Below are 12400 nucleotides of genomic sequence, written 5' to 3' on the forward strand. Positions count from 1 at the left end.
ACAGGCAGAAGGACCTCCCCGCCCCACACACACCCCACTCACAGCCACTCTGACCCTCCGTGCTGAGCTGCAGGGGAGAACTGCCGAGTGGTGTCCAAGAGAGGCTCTCAAGAGCTAATTAAGGCTAATTCGACCTTATGCATGCCCACAGCTAAGGGAGACCTACAAATATCCAGATTCCCTTTGAGTTTCTTTGTAACGTTCATGTATTTATTTTGGGAGAGAGACAGAAAGAGGTAGAGAGAGAGAGAGAGAGAGAGTGCGAACCCCAAGCAGGCTCCATGCTCACTGAGGAGCTCGACATGAGGCTCGATCCCATGACGGGGAGATCATCCCCTGAGCCACAGTCAAGAGCACGACGCTTAACCAACTGAGCCACCCAGGCACCCCCCCAGGTTCCCTTTGCGTATGGAATATCCAGCTGACCACATACGACCCCCCTGTGAAACATAGGAGTACTATTTGCTAAGTTTAAATGTAAAATTTGAGAATCGCTGACGGAACTCTTGGCAGTAAGTTACCTAAAACGCTCATTGACCATGTGAAGCTGAATGGGGGTAGCCTGTCCCTGTGGCTCCTTTCTCTGGGACAGGCTGTCCATCGACGCTAACATACCGCTTCCGCATATTATCAAAAACTTCTGCAACATTGTCTTCGTATAGCTTCTAAGGATGCCTAATTTACTACTAAGCCATTGTTCAAGCATTAGGAGAACCCCGCTCCCTGTCTTTCAAAACGCATCAAGAATTCATAAAACCTAAATATTGTGACTCATCTTCATTTAACGATTGCTGTCCTTAATCATGGGTGTTAATACGGAAGTCTACAATTCGGCATGCACCTTGTGATGCACAATGAAGGATGCAGAAGTGATTGCTCTCGATAAACTACTCGGAGAATCTGGGTGCGGAATCAATCAGCAATCAATGGTATAGAATGAAAAACACTCGTGTTGCAACATCAGAAGTCACCCAGTGACAGGGCAACCCAAACAGAGGAGAAAAAGTCTGAATTCAGTCTTTCTTCCAGCTTCTGGCAGGAGCTCTGAGCAAGAGGAAATAATCGAAATACCCAAGACAGTTTTGCCTTATATGCCTGTTGGTTTGTTCTTGGTTTTTGAGGCAAGAGATCATTAGAATTTGTACCTGTAAACCTGTATGACTTCTTTCCGCAGCATCACCGTCACCTTAGCAGTTAATGAACAAGCCGTGTCTTCCCTGAATTGGATAAAACAACACCCTGATCCAAAACAAGAACAAACAGGGGCGCCTGGGTGGCGCAGTCGGTTAAGCGTCCGACTTCAGCCAGGTCACGATCTCGCGGTCCGTGAGTTCGAGCCCCGCGTCAGGCTCTGGGCTGACGGCTCAGAGCCTGGAGCCTGTTTCCGATTCTGTGTCTCCCTCTCTCTCTGCCCCTCCCCCGTTCATGCTCTGTCTCTCTCTGTCCCAAAAATAAATAAACGTTGAAAAAAAAAATTAAAAAAAAAAAAACAAAACAAAACAAGAACAAACAAACAAAAAAAAAATAGAATTGTGAGCAAGTTTTGCTCAATTAGTAAATCAAGGCCTTTTCTTATTCTAGAAAGGTGCGTGGGATCAAAAGTGTGGCATTCCCTTCGACCACACAATTAAGGATTTTTGCCCAGTTGTTAATCCAAAAGCATCTTCCTGTGCAAAGAACCGAGCGATCTGACAACGGGTCCGTATTTTAGCATTTTGAAAGCGTGCCTTTGTGAAAAACATGCCACAAAGAAAACATTTAAATGCGTCAAATTCAACAATCTGCTCATGTTGGTAACATGAAACACACACAGTCTTTCACGAGGTCCAAACTTTAAGACTATTTTAAATGACCAGTGAGCAAAGAAGTTAAAAAAGAGTTGGCTTCAAACTTTCCTGTTTGATAGCAGTGATGTATTAGGGGAAAGAAAAAGCCGTTCTTGTCAAAACACCACTTTGTCTCCCCCGACCAGGTCTTCACAGGTATAAAAATTGCAACCGAAGTTTTATTAAGCAGTTAAACTCCAGCCTTGATTCAAGATATTTAGTGCCGGGCCACATTTGTCCTAGAAGTGTTTTCTTTCTTTCTTTCTTTCTTTCTTTCTTTCTTTCTTTCTTTCTTTCTTTCTTTTTAAGTTTTTGCCCAAACGAATGCATTTCTCAGCCCCTTATATTTGATAGTAGACTCAGTGGATCTTGCCAAATATCATGGAAACCTTCGAAAAAAATCGCTGTCAACTCGCGAGAAGCCAGAATGTGAAATGGATATTGCGTGGCAGTGGGCTCACTGTATCAAATCGGATGAGACGGTACTTTGTGAATGGTCGCCAAAGCCCCGTATGCTTTGTATTCAGACTTCCGTCCCAGCTTCCTTCATGATGAAGGTGATGAGGACTGTGGTAATGAGAACATTAACAATGGCTATCATTTACTGAATGATTCTTTTTTTTGAGAGAAACAGGGAGAGACAGAGGCAAGTGAGAGCGTGAGTGCAAGAGGGACAGAGGAAGAGGGAGAGGGAGAACCTTAAGAGGACGCCACAGCCCGCTCAGAGCCCGAGCCCTACGTGGGGCTCGATCTCACGACTGTGAGATCACGACCTGAGCCGAAATCGAGTCAGACGCTTAGCCAACTGAGCCACCCGGGCACCCCCTGAGTGATTTCATTCTGTGCCAGCCACTATGCTAAGCACTCTACACGAAGTTGTTTGTTTGCTACTAACAACCGTCAGTTGATATATAGAATATTATTCTCTCCACTCTACAGAGAAACACGGAGAGCTCAGAGGAGTTAAGCAAATTGCCCAGGGTCACACAGCTCATCGGCCTACGAGCACGAAAGTAGTTCTTGGCGCCCTCATGCCCATCGAGGCGTTGGCAGAGAATTCATGAATTGGGCCACCGTGTGATGTGCCCCAGGTAACCCAACAGATGGTCATGTTACCGTGTAGTCATTGAAGAAAAGGGATACACATACAACTACACCCCCCACACACACACACACAAAGTTGAATTCACACAGAGTTGAATTCACACATGACAGTTGTGTTCTTGTCATGCGAAAAACGACGTGTATAAGATGCGATTTTGCTATGCAAAGGGTCTCTCTGGCACAGAGCAAGCATCCGCTCAATGTTTGCTAAATGAGCACACGCTCCCCGGTGAGGCAGTATTTACCTTACTTTCTTGGCACAGCGCTCAGAAATCCTGGGTGTGCAAATGACGAAAACTCAACCAGCTCAAAGCTAAAGGAGGAGCTGATTAGTTGACATAAGCGAAGGGTCTAGAGAACTCGGGGTTCCAGCATGGCTGAGCGCAGGCACTCGGGTGAGATGTCTTAGATTCATCCCACTCTGGAGGCTGCCCAGCTCTGCCCTGTCGTCTTCACTGGCTTCCTTCTCAGCCAGGCTCTCTTTGCCAGCGGTTACGGGATTACCTATGGCTGTTCCGGATAGGAGAGCACTTGCTTCTTTCTGTCACCAGCCAAAGTCCCAGGGAAGCCTTGAACTGGCTTAGCCTGGATCATACACCCCTTCTCGAACAAATCATCACCTTCAGAGGGATAAGAATCCGACTGGCTAACAGAGAAGGGGGCCGGGGAGGAAGGGAAGAAAAGAGGAGAAAGAAAGGGATGCTGGTCATATCCAGAAGTCTGACACAAGAGAGGCCTCTCTGCCCAGAGGTATCTTGGTGGGTTTTATCTTCAATCTTATCTCAAAACTTTCGCTTCTAAGGCAGGAAGTGGATTACAGATCACCCCTCCTTCCTTTACAGATCACGTTATTTTATGCCTGCCTTATTTGTTATATTTAAAGGTAATGAACACAGAGCTTTGAGGACGGCAAGGCTTACTACGGGTGATGCCATTCAGGAGGGAAATTGTTTCTCCCTCTGCTTTATTATATTGGTCATAATTATGATCCGTACCATAGTGACACTTAATTACACTCTTCCAATAAATCCACCTTTGTCTTCCAATTCATAAATTAACAAAAGGAGGCTACCCAGGGTGCCCCGTTACACACTTACGATTTTTTTTTTTCAGACCCTAGAGAAACGATGGGAGTTTCCTGTGGTTCTCTCTCACACAGTCACATCCTTCGGCCCCATTGCACACAAAGGTCTCATTGATTAGAACAGGACACTTCTACGCAGGGGCTGAGGGTTGGGGATCCAGGAAATTCTCAACTGGTTTTACAAGAATGAGCACCACACCTTTGTAAAACTCTACAGTGACCGAGCCACAGAAATTGAGTCTGTAATGAGAATTCTGGAAAAATTAGAGAACTGCCTTCGGGCAGTTCAGGGTCTGTGGAGATTGAGAATTCAGAGAAGAGCAAATGAGTATCTCAGGCCCTTCGGCTTCATTCTCCCGTCACGTGTTTCCTAAGCCTTCTGAACCCCACCCTCGGCAGAGAGAGAAAGAGACCCTAATGGAGAGCCTTCCACAGCCAGACAGGTGCCTGTCCTCACTCCCTGAAGCCCCCAAAGCACCACTCTTCTTTAATCCTCTCCCTTCCCGTAACTTTTCCGTCACCTTTTCTTTTTCTTTCAGACCCAGGGGCAGAACATTGAGTAAGTCATACTCCTCAACTCATTATCACTGCACGTTTGTGTATCCCCCTCCCCCTGCCATTTTCCTGTCCCCCATTCCATAAAAGCTAGTATCAGGTTTGACGATATCCTGGAATATGTCTGTGTCTTCATAAGACACGTAGTATTCTCTTGTTCTGAGTGTGTTTTCAGTTGATACGAATGATGTCCACAGACTTTGTTTTGTCTTCCTTCCTTCCTTTCTCCCTCCCTTCCTTCCCCCACTCTCTCTTTTCCTTCTTTCTTTCTTTCTCTTTCTCTCTTTCTTTCTCTTTCTCTCTTTCTTTCTTTCTCTTTCTTTCTGTCCTTCCTTCTTTCTTTCTCTTTCTTTCTTTCCTCTTTCTTTCTTTATTTCTTCCTTCCTTTCTTTCTTTCTTCCCTTCCTCCTTCTTTCCTTCTTTCTCTCTTTCCCAGCACGGTCTTTAAGATTCACCTCTATCACTTCACGCGGTTCTGTGGTGTTGCGCGAGAAGCCTCCTTGGCATCCCATTATCTGTCCTGCTCCCTGATGAACCCTGAGATTCCATCATCCTCATTACCACAAACAACACTGCGATGAGCCTCTTCATCCAGCCTCCCCACGGGGACCTGATCAGAGCTTCCCAGGCTCTACACTCAGACGTGGGACAGTCAGGTCATGGGACTAAAGGATGGGTCTCCATCTGGCTCCCTGGTTCTGACTCCTTTGTGGGAAACCTACCAGGGTGACACCATCAGGTTCATATCATGTAAAGGGGAGAGTCTGAGGCTCCAAGAGGTTACACGATGTGTGTAACTTCACGTCGCCACTTAAGTATAGAGTCAGGGTTTAAAGACAAGTTTCTCTGACTCCCAGGTTAGCACCCTTCCCTTGTACTATACTGCCTTCCACAGGAATCTTTTGATTGGATGGTCTAGGCTAGAGGCAGCAAGGCCTTCCCTTTGTCCGGCACCCACTCCCTCAAGCTCCCTTCAAGTCAGCAGGGAGTGGCAAGCCCACCCTGCCGCAAGGGACCAGGTTTCCTAGGCTTGGCCGGCAGCGATGTGTAATCAGAGGTGAGGGACAGTCCTACTGGCTAGGGACCAGGAGAGCTTATCCTCCCCTTCCACGCACACGCGCGCGCACACACACACACACACACACACACTCCTGATGCAAGCAGATTAACAGCTGCCATCTGGCAAGCAGAGTTTCTCCATGCAAACTGCAACCCCCCCCCCCCCCGGGTGAATCACTAGTGCTCCCAATACCAGTCAGGCCCAATGAAAACTTTGATGGCTCTATTAATGAAGATGAAAACTCGAGATATGCCAAATACAGATTAAATGGCATCTTGGGTAACATGATTATCTCTGAATTACTAGCTGCCCGGCGAGATAGCCAAGTGACTAATCCCGGGGCGGGCTGGGCCCTTCGGAGGCGGGATCCGCTACTACGCGCAGCCTCCAGAGTGTCGTGCATTGCATCAGGATGGCGCTTCACCAAATGGAACGCCAAGAGCGACTTCCTCTGTTGAAGCCGCACTTTTTGAGAGAAGACTTCATTGCTTAAGGTTCTGAGGTTCCAGATTTAGAGTGGTCTCTGACAAGATGCACGGGGAGTGTGTCAGGCAGAAACAAGGAGAACACACGAGAATCCGTCTGATGCCCATGTTTACAGCACTGTTGATAAAAATGGGCAGAAGGGACAGGGTGGCGATGATAGAGAGGGGCCGCAAAGCCACCAGGCCTTCTCTCCCACTTTCTACTTCTGTCCCCCATGAGCTGTGATCCAGAAAGTTCTACATTAATGTCTTCAATACGTCAGCTACGTTAGCACACGCGATTTCCACGAGGTAGGAGCCGTCGTTCTCACCTTCCGTAGGGGAAAGTTGAGGCTTACAAGTGTCACTGACGTGTCGGAGATCCAACACCTAGTCTGGCCACACTGAAACTCAGTCTAGCGTCTTTTCACATCCAAGGTTCGTACGGCCTTGCCACGCTTGACCACGCTGTTTTAAGGATTTTGAAAGGGCTCCAAGAATTATTCCCAACACTAATGGAACGTCGGTGCAAGTAAAGAGGTTATGCAAAATTCATCCTTAAGACACAAGATTGCAGGAGGGCACCTGGCTGGCTCAGTCGGCAGAGCATGTTACTCTTGATCTCAGGGTCATGAGTTCGAGTCCCACGATGAGGGTAGAGATTACTTTAAAAAGAAAAAAAAAAAAGGAGACACAAGATTGGAATTTGCCAAGTAGTTGTGTGTTGGGGGGTGGGGCTGTGTACGAAGATCTGTGAATAATTTGACAAGTAAAATGCCTTGCAATTTGACTGGAATTGTGTAAAAAAAAAAAAAGTCTTCATCTGGCAGCTAGGGAATGAAGTATGAAATCTCCAGGAATCCCATTTAGCCCCCGAATGTCTCTAGATATTACAGTTTAATTATAAGAGGCCAAGGACGTGAATTGGTGGCATGGCAACATGGGTCTAATTGTGTCTAGTAAGAACTTATCTAAATACATATTGAGAAAGCCCCACACTATCGCCTCTCTCTCTTTTTTAAGTTTATTTATTTATTTATTTCGAGAGCAGGGGAGAGGCAGAAAGACAGGGAGAAAGAGAATCCCAAGCCGACCCCACGTTGTCCGTGCAGAGCCTGACGTGGGGCTTGATCTCATGACCTGAACCAAAATTAAAAGTCAAGAGGCACCCCCTCCTGTCCCTTGAAGTGGGTGTATTTCCATGCACACAAGCTACAAAGCCAACCATCGGCTCTGAGACTTCTGATATTCTCTACCTTTTCAATCAGATGCATAATTGTGGTAGGACTGCTTCTGTTTCTGTGCATCCCGCTAGAGACTTTAATTTTTGGTTAAGTTCTTAAAATCCCTTTCTGGCAAAACAAATGAGATCACAGTCTCCATTCTCCCGGTTAACAGTGTCATTATCACGCACAGATCCTCAAACAATCAGCTAAATTCCATTGTCATTCTGAATTTCTTCTCTTTCTTTTGTGATGCGTTCACAAAACTTATTCAGTCTTCTGCCTTCTCAATGGAAAAAAAAAATTTTATAGAAACTACCATAAACGATACATAATTGTGAATGGCTCGAAGAAGCCATATGGAAGGATGAATAATCTTCCCTTTTGTTTTCATCTTTCCTAAATACTCTTTCCGCTTTGGGTTTTGTGGTACCTTTTGCACCCAGCTTGGGTCAAAATTGTTGTTGGCCATTTGCCAGTTTGAAAGGTCCTACAAAATGAATTGCTCCTTTTGTAAATAAGAACAAACTTTGAGAAACATTGCTTCAAAACACTGTGCTGGAGCTTTGGCTAGGCGGTGGCATTTTCTGGAGGGGCAAAGAGGGTGGCGAGTTTACTGTGTGTTCAGCATGTATAAATCATGATCTAGGTAATATTTTGTGCTTGCCTTCGTATCTTCTAGTGGCTGTGGTGCGGGGCATCACAAATATTCTTTCAGGAGAACAATCACCTACTTCCTATGTCAGGATGGCCTTTCACTTTGGATGAAACTTTCAAATGACACCAGCATCAGATGAAAATTGGGACAAATCTTTAACCGCCAATTTCTTGGCTGAGGCTTAACGAGGACACCATGATTTCCAAGTGAATAAGTTCACCCACTTTTAATGCCTTCCTTTTCTTACTTTTTACTTGAAGAAGTTAATTTATCCCTGTTACAATTTAAATGCCAAGCTCTTCTAATATTATTCTTGCAAGGTAATTTCTGATTTAGCCACTCTTCCCTTTTTCCCAGATCACCCTATGCTTTTCAGAAAAAAAAAATATCTATATCTATATATCTATCTATATAGATAGATAGATAGATAGATATATGGCACATCACAGACAAATATCAGAGTTGTGAGCTCATTCTTAAACCAAAGTGGTTGTCAAAGTTAACCCAATAATGCACTGTGGGCAATTCATGTAGAGGGCACATTATCATATAAATAATAATGTTTTGTAATTTTCATAAACTTAGAAATGACAATGGAAGCACACTTAAGGGAAGTTTTTAAAGCTCACATTTAGAAGAGATAAGGTTCTCTATTTTTGCCCAGTGAAATACACACACACACACACACACACACACATATATATACATATAAATACACACACACACACACACACACACATGTATATACATATACTCACACTATGATGATATGTAGGATTATTAAAATAACTGTCCTTTCGATATTTTACTTTTGAAATACAATTACTCTTGGGGCGCCTGGGTGGCGCAGTCGGTTAAGCGTCCAACTTCAGCCAGGTCACGATCTCGCGGTCCGTGAGTTCGAGCCCCGCGTCGGGCTCTGGGCTGATGGCTCAGAGCCTGGAGCCTGTTTCCGATTCTGTGTCTCCCTCTCTCTCTGCCCCTCCCCCATTCATGCTCTGTCTCTCTCTGTCCCAAAAATAAATAAACGTTGAAAAAAAAAATTTGAAATACAATTACTCTTGAGCCAAGTATCTTAATATAATATTCAAAATTATGAGGACGGGACAAAAAAAACTTTACTGAGACAGTGGACTCTGTAAAGCAGAATTGGATCGATGGTAAATGAAAACTGTATCTGTACATTTCCATTCATGATGCGGATTCTTTTTCTTCACTTCTCAAAATTAGCTGAAATAAGATATATTCTTCCAAGATCTCTGGGCAGGAAATTGCCACTAGGTGTGAACAAGAGACAGCCAATCTCTCCATCCTCGGGCATGTCTCTACTGAGGAGAAAAGACAACATATGCCAAAGACTCACATATTTAGAAAAGTGCCATTTAAAATCAGTTTGTGTATTGGGGCTCCTGGCAGCTCAGTTAGGTGTCCGACTTCGGCTCAGGTCATGATCTCACGGTTCGTGGGTTCAAGCCCCGCATCAGGCTCTGTGCTGACAGCTCAGAGCCTGGAGCCCACCTCAGATTCTGTGTCTCCCTCTCTCTCTAACCCTCCCCCGCTCACACTCTGTGTGTGTGTGTGTGTGTGTGTGTGTGTGTCTCAAAAATGAATGAACCTCAGAAAAGTCTAGAAAAAATCCATTTGTGTACAACCTATAGAGAAGTGAATCACTCAATGAATGATATGTAAAACAACATCAAGCTTTGTTGATTTTAAGAGTCTCTCCCACAGAGTTCTTTATATGAAAAAAAAATTAAGAAAAAAATCAGCTTATTAAATGTCTAACACAGAAGAGAGAAAACATAGTTGGCATCTTGGCGCTCCTTAGACACACTGAAAAGAATAACAAAAGCTACTCAGGATCAATACACATGAAACACATTATGAAATAGTAGAAATAGTTCATAGCATAGTTACCCAACTCATAGCCAAATACCGGCTCAACAATGCTCATTGTTGATGAGAGCCTGTTGAATAAGAGACACGCAGATTCTCCATCTTTCTAGATCATACTGCTATGATCTGAAAGACAACTTTCATCCTGGGAAAGACTTCATTCTAAAGACCAAGACTCCAGCATCTTGGAGTTTAAACAGAGAATTTGGACAGCATAGTTTCAACGGAAATGTGAATGGAGACCAGCATTTACTGATGTCACGACAAATGATATACCATCTTGAAAAATATTAACTAACTCCTAGGCTTCACTGCCGTGTGTGTGTGTGTGTATGTGTGTGCACGTTTTAATACAAGTGTGTTCTTCGAATCAACTCGGCCCAAAACTCCTTCTTTCGCTGTGAGTGTATTTTTGTTTTCATATGTGGCACTGAACGAATTCCTGTAGTTGTGAACAACTACATTTGATTAAAATCTGTCAGATTTATCTTTTTAGCAGGAGAAAAGAAATATGTGTTTCCCCAGAAAGGAAATCAATGTGTCTGTATGATAGATGCGGAGAGGAAAGCTGGATACTGTCACTTTAAGTGATGAAGCAGAAAGACAGGGTAGCTGTCTCGTGATCATCATTGGCTGCTAACATAATTGTTGGGAGGCAAAGCCCTGTTGAAATTTTATAATCCTTGTTTATAGGATAGACATACAGCCACTGACCTAATAGCTATCGTTCCAACTGGGTACGTTACCGAGTCTCGTGTCTGAGGTGTCCACAGTTTGCTTTGTTTAAATTCTCTTGGCCATATCTTTTAGCCAGAGCTCTGCTCTGTTGCCCTTGTGCACCGTGAGAAAGAGTGATCCTTTCCCCATAGGAAGGCACCAGGTTTTCGGGGCAGACAACCGTAGCAGAGAATCTCCTTTCTCGAGGTGAACAGAAGAAAGAAACCTCAAAATCATCCCCCAGGCAATGCCAGAGACCAATGAAGCCGAGAGCATTCTCAAAGGGACAATTGGGAGTCTGCTTCGTGACACAAACCCGCCCAGAGATTTCCTCCTTTCTCTTGGGACCCACCAACCTCCCCAGGATCCCAAGTGTCTCCAGAGACAGCTGTGCTAGATAGAAAAGAAAAGCTTCAGCCCTGGGATTGTGGGAGTAGAAAACTCTCCATTCAGAGGTGGTACACTTACCACAGGGTAAGAGGACACTTACCCTGTTAAGGCAGCCTAAGCAGACCAGGGTGAGCCAAGAATTTGCAGCATGAGCCTTAGTGTCCCCATGGCTACAACCAGCAAAGCCATTTTAATGAGTTTCTTGCTTTTTTTAATTTATTTATTTTTGAGAGAGAGAGAGACAGAGAGAGAGACAGAGCATGAGCAAGGGAGGGGCAGAGAGAGAGGGAGACACAGAATCCGAAGCAGGCTCCAGGCTCCGAGCCGCCAGCACAGGGCCCGACACGGGGCTCGAACCCACAAACCATGAGATCGTGACCTGAGCCGAAGTCGGATGCTTAACCGACTGAGCCACCCAGGCGCCCCATCCATTTTAATGAGCTTCTAAATAATTGCCAGGATCTATGAACTTACATGTCAGTTAAAATTATCATCTCTCTTGCTTCGTGAATGGCATCTGTCAGTAAAGTATTTGAAGTGTTTCTTTGCAGCCTATTTCAATAATAATGTTCTATGTATAAGCCCTTCTATTAACTAACTTATTAAAAAATGACACGTTGTTCTTGTTCCTTTATGAACGAATGTTTCTAGAAGGCATTCCATTGATGTGAGTGTGCATGTATGCGCTCTGTTTGCATATTAACCCAGACCTGACTAAACCATTAAAAGACATTGTAGGCAGAGAACCTAGCCAAGGGTTTAGAACATGGTAGGTATTCCTTAAGGGGTCATTCTTTATTTATGATTCCTCTCTTCAACTGGCATCGCTTAAAAATTAAATAAATCAGCACAAATAACTAATGCATTTGCCTAAAGCCAAATGACTCCTTCTCTTTCCCCCCAAAGTCCCCCTTCCCTCCCAGCCTCACTCCAACCATCTCCAAACTATTCAAGAATCAAAATTTAAGAATTAAACATTAACAATTCATGGGCCACCATCACATCCATTACAAGTGATTGGAAGTCTTCCCACAATTTATGTAAAATTGGAAGAGTTAAGATACATGCTTACATTCTGGCAATAGACTCTCTCTGGTAATGGTGTCATATGCTTTTGACACACTGATGGATTTGATTTGCTAATATTCTGTACATAATTCTTTATGTAAATTGGTATTCAAATTCTGTACTGTCCTAAGAATCTGTCTTCAGAAAATTATTTTAGTATCTTTCCTTTTTATGGTCGAATAGATTTTATTTAACACTGCAATCGATTTTCAAAACTGTAATGCGGGGTGCCTGGGTGGTTCAGTTGGTTAAGTGTCTGGCTCTTGATTTTGGCTCAGGTGATGATCTCATGGTCATGAGATCCCACATGGGGCTCCACACTGAGTGTGGAGCCTGCTTAAGATTCTCTCACTTC

The 12400-nt window shown here is 44.3% G+C and overlaps 1 long non-coding RNA gene across 9 annotated transcripts in view; it reads right to left on the reverse strand.

Annotated features, from left to right (window-relative positions):
• The window catches only part of LOC123582536, a 113379-nt gene that overhangs the window by 16596 nt on the left and 84383 nt on the right, over nt 1–12400 (reverse strand). For all 9 annotated transcript variants that reach the window (XR_006704441.1, XR_006704442.1, XR_006704445.1 and 6 more), the window contains one exon: nt 1146–1239. This is a non-coding gene — a long non-coding RNA (uncharacterized LOC123582536). The remainder of the gene's footprint in view (nt 1–1145; nt 1240–12400) is intronic.

The sequence above is a fragment of the Leopardus geoffroyi genome, chromosome B3 (genome assembly GCF_018350155.1).
Source record: "Leopardus geoffroyi isolate Oge1 chromosome B3, O.geoffroyi_Oge1_pat1.0, whole genome shotgun sequence".
Lineage (NCBI taxonomy): Eukaryota > Metazoa > Chordata > Mammalia > Carnivora > Felidae > Leopardus > Leopardus geoffroyi.